Raw genomic sequence first — 5,278 nt, forward strand, 5'->3', positions numbered from 1 at the left:
GTTAGAAAATTATTTTTACATGTATTACCTCTGAATCCAGGCAGGCAGCCAGGGCAGGTAAATAGTTGTGAGAGAACACAAAACCTGTATTTGTGGTTGTTTTGTCCATTGTAATCCCTCACTGGACTCTAAAGAGGGTGGGTCCCAGAAATGGAGAGCCCTTAGATTGTTTAGCAGGGGATGGGAGAGAAGTTTGGACTTTTGAGAGGGTTAGTCTGCTTTATTTTTATTTATTTATTTATTTATTTTTTTAATCCTCACCCGAGGACATTTTTCCATTTTTTGTTCAGGTAGAGTGTGGGGGGAGAGAGAGGAACAGAGAGAGAGAGAGAAACATCGACGTGAAAGGGACACATCAAGTGGCTGCCACCCGCACAACCGACCAGGGCCGGGGACAAACTGCAACCGAGGTACATGCCCCTAGCGGGAACCGAACCCGGGTCTCTCAGGACCGCAGGCCAATGCTCTAATCGCTGAGCCAAACCAGCCAGGGCGGGTTAGTCTGCTTTATAAGAATCAGCCAAGAAACTAAATACAGGGCAAAAACCTAGAGCCGAATGTGGGAGAAGCAGAAGAAGGGAGGTGGCAGAGTCCTGTTGGGGGAGGTCAGGAAGAGGTGTTTTTGTGGTAATATGAGCAAGTGGGGCATGGAAGAGAGAACCAGAAAGAGGGATTGAACTTTCTCTGCTAGTCGTGATGTATTCCCTTCCTACATCTACCTCAGAAAATTCTAGTTGCTTCATAAAGTTTTGGTTCAACAAAATTATCTCAGGAGAACAGAAATCAATGTGGACCCCATGTGGAGGCTACCAGAAGGGAGAGGACAGTCAACATCTTGGCCACATGATGGGGAAAGAATAACTCATGCTCATTTGAGCAGGGCTCTGGACCAGAAAGGGTGCCCACCTTGGGCAGTCCCACCTATTCTTGTACTGACTTCTTAGGATATGGGGTTGTCCATTTCCCCCTGAACATCATGGAAAAGGTTGCTCTAGACTGAATGTTTGTGTCCTCCTAAAATTTATATGTTGAAATTTAATCCTCATGGTGATGATAATAGGACATGGGGCCTTTGGGAGGTGATTAGGTCATCAGAGCAGAGTCCATATAAATAGGATTAGTGCTTTTATAAAAGACTCCAGAGAGCTCCCTAGCCCCTTCCACCATGGGCATCTATGAATCAAGAACTGGGCTCTCATAAGACATAGAATCTGCCAGTGTCTTGATCTTGGACTTCCCAGTCTTCAGAACTGTAAAAAATAAATGTTTTGTCATTTATAAGCCACCCAGTTTATGGTATTCTGTGATAGCAGCCCAAACAGATGAAAACAGGGTCTTATTTATTTATTATTTCAACCTCTCAACACTTTATTATATGAGACACTCTACTGCCTTGATCTCAGTAATTGCTTTAAGCAGTAGAGCCTTCTTTGGCCTGATAAAATAGCCATAATATTAGGAGTCATTAGGGTTGGAATTGAAGAAATCTAGAGCCTTTGCCTAGCACTTTGACTTAGCAATTAAGTTTTTGATTTTTTACACTTAGGTAAATGGAAAAGCACTTTCAACTCACTTTTGGATAATTAGCACAAATAGTAAATGACTTTGAAAGTCACATTGTGGCATGGTTCAAATTGAACAAATAAGAATAAGTCAACATTTTCATATTCACACAAACCTTCTGCCACAAAGAATTTTCATTTAATTTAAAGTGATAAATCTGGGTAATTATATGATATGATTATTCATAAAACTGTTAATCAAACTCATATACTTTGTAGCATTTCACACATAACTCTGCAATTGAAATATTTTAGGAAAATATATTATTTGAATTTTAAAATAATCACTCCATTGTAATTATCAGCAAAAATGAAAAAAAAAAGTATCTTGGCTAGCTCTGTTTCATCAGTTGCTACAATGGAAGGTGTTAGATAATATCTAAGAAATGCAATTATAAATAATACAATGTGTACCTGCTTCTCATATGTGCTCCTTAATAAACATCTAAAGTAATTAAATAAATAGAAATTGGGGCTAGAATGAATACAAAATGCTTTAAAAGTAAATATTTGTCATGGACAAATAAAAGAGAAGAAAAATCCTTTCTTCATTTTTTTTTCTTTTGTTAAATTCACACATAAGTACTTCTTGAGGGTATCTAATGCTTTTATTAGCCAGTATCTTATTCAGACATTTGTCATCTGAAATAAGAAGGTATAAATGAAACCAAAATGAAGATAGAAAGTTCACAGGTAATCTAAAAAGCTAGATGTGCTCTAAATAGCAAAACACAATTTCTTATATGTTTGGAGGAATCCACAGATTGACTTTTAGGCACTAAATGTTGCTTATGCTCAGCCTCATTAAATGAGATTAATTCTCACGTGGACTAGGGGAAGGCACCTTTCAGAAGCTTATTCCTTTTTCAGTAGCTTAGAAACTTTCATTTGCCTCACTTGGATTATTCATATTCTCTTTCAACTCAGCAATTTTCAGCTCACTTTAGAAAGTCATTTCATCCTTGGGTGGAAGTGCATATCCAGATATATTGGGCTCAGAGGCCTTCTTTGAAGATCACAGTCAGTGAAAACATTTTTCTGTAGATGACAACAATTGAGAAAATTTGGTAACTCTTAGAGCTGCTGAAATAAGTAGTTCATTTTCAATTGGGGTGGTTTTTTTTCCTTTCAGATTAGCAGATGGGTTGGCTGTCAAGATTAAAGGAGTATATTGAATATTGAAAAAAAATGAATTTAATTAACTTCACTCTCCTGTTGATAGACATTTAGGTAGTCTGCAGTATAAAAAAATATGTTTTTTTTTCTAATTGATTTTAGAGTGAAAGGGAGAGGGAGAAAGAGACAGAACCATTGATAAACTGCCTCCTGCACGTCCCCTAATGGGGATTGAGTCCACAATCTATACAAGTGCCCAGACTGGGAATGGAACCTGGAATCTCTTGGTGCAGGGGTCGATGCTCAACCACTTAGCCACACTAGCCAGACAATGTGCAGTTTTTTAATGTTATAAACAATATTTTAATGATATTTGTGGGTGTTTCTCTGAAACTATGTATGAAATTTTCTGTAGAATATATTCCCATACATAGAATTGCTGGGACAAAGGGTATATACATCTTCAACTTTACTACATGTCATCATGTCAGGCATTTGTTCTCTAAAATGCCTGTACCAATATATACTCCCGTCAGCAGGACATGAGAATTTCTATTGTTTTGTATCTTCACCAAAACTTAATAGTATCTGAATTTTTATTTCATTTTTAATTTTTTCCCCAAATTTTTATTTCTTTATATTTTTTTACTTTTTTATTTATTTAATTAATTTATTTTTGTTACAGAAGTTTCTCCTTTTTCCCCCACTGATACCGACCTGCCCCACCCATCCTGCCCTGTCCCCAGCTTTGTTGTCCATGTCCATTTTTCATGCATACATGCATATAAGTTCTGTGGTTTATCTCTCTCCCACCACCCCCTCTTCTGGTGATTGTCAGTCTGTATACCACTTCCACGTCTCTGGAACTACCCCGTTCCTCAGACTGTTATGTTCATTATATTCCACAAATAAGTGAGATCATGTGATATTTATCTTTCTCTGCTTGGCTTGTTTTTCTAAGGATAATACTCTTCAGGTCCATCCATGTCCTCTCAAAGGATATGAGATCTTTCCTTCTTACCGCTGTAATATCTGTTCTGGTCTGTCCTTGGTCCATCCTCCAAGCTTAACTGTATGCCACCCTTATATTAATGTATACTCAGTGCTTGGAAAGCTCCAGGACTTCAAGGCCTATCTTTATATGACAGGCACTTCATAGAAACCTGTTACTATAGCCTTGCCTAAGGGCACTTATAAAAATAAAGCAAATTGGCCTGTTTATCTGTGACTTGGAACCCCTCATGACCTCTGCCCATAAAGAGATGAAGATTTGACCAACAAGGGTGTTTTGGGGGGTACACTTGTATAACCTATGGAAAAACAAAACTGGAATTCTGGCTATATTGAACATTAGATGTTCTGGGCCCAGATGACCTTCAAACCAGGATGGCACAGATTTACAGAATTCAACCATAAAAAGCTTAACTAAATAAAACAGGATCTGTGTCAAAAACAGACATGTCTTTCAAAAAAATCTTTGAGAAGTGCTCAGAGGACTAAAATGAATGTGATTTATCTAATTCTGCTTCACCATAAAAGCACTGAAATTATTTTTTATATGTATGGCATGCCATGAATAGTCTTATTCTATCCAATGCATTTTATGGTAATGGTGAAAACTGAGCCCAAAATAAGTGCCTTTAAAAATCCTATCATAATTGTCTCAAAATTGATGCATCTACATGTCTTTTCTCTAAAAATGATTCATTGTTATGTTCAGAGAAGAAATTGGCCTCCACAATGAGTACACATTTACTGCTCAATATATTTTCAGAGAGACAAAACTCAGTCTCCCAGTTTTGGCTTTAGTCCAGGTTTTTCTCCTGTTGACCAGGCTGTCTAAGAATTGGATGGACATCATGATCATCCCATGAATTTTTTTGTGGCCATAAGGAGCCCTTGGCCTATGAGACTGCATGAGGCACTATTACCAAATGCTAAGAGGTTTGGCAGATTTAAAATGTAGGTGTACAAACTTATCTGCCACAGTGCTGGAACTCAGAAACACGTATGTTCCCATATTCCAAACCCAGAACTCTCTCAGTCCCAATATCTGTCTCCTCATGAACTGTCTCATAACACAGCTGTGAAGCCAAGAACACCTGAACAGTTCCTTTCTAGGAGCACAGGCTATTCACCATGGTGGTCTCTGGGGATGAGGTCAGTACTTTTGGTCCTCCTTGGCTCCTATCACTAAAATCTCCTTTTGATCACCAAGGCCAGCTTCGGGGGAATAGAAGGTTTGTTTGCTGTGAGCTTAGGACTGTCCTGTGGAGGGAGGCTGTACACCTGGGAATAAGTTGTCATGAAGAAGTGAAACTCTGGATTGCTGTTCTTCTAGAGGAGAGCTGCTAGAAGCAATTCCACTTTGGGAGCTAGAGCCAGCAAGGGGGGACTTATAAGATAGCCCTGAAGTGTTGGAGGAAGGTTGTTTGCCATGTAGTTGAGGAAGTAGAGAATGAGTCTGGGCTCTTATGAGGACTGTGTTGGAGGCTAGAGTGCCTCCTAAAGAGGCTGGCATGGAAGAATGGATGCTGAGACTCAGAGGAAGAAGATTTTGGGTCTGGGAAGTTGTTGCCAAATATAAGTAAGTTGGGTGT

The sequence above is a fragment of the Molossus molossus genome, unplaced genomic scaffold (genome assembly GCF_014108415.1).
Source record: "Molossus molossus isolate mMolMol1 unplaced genomic scaffold, mMolMol1.p scaffold_m16_p_2, whole genome shotgun sequence".
NCBI classification, from domain to species: Eukaryota; Metazoa; Chordata; class Mammalia; order Chiroptera; family Molossidae; genus Molossus; species Molossus molossus.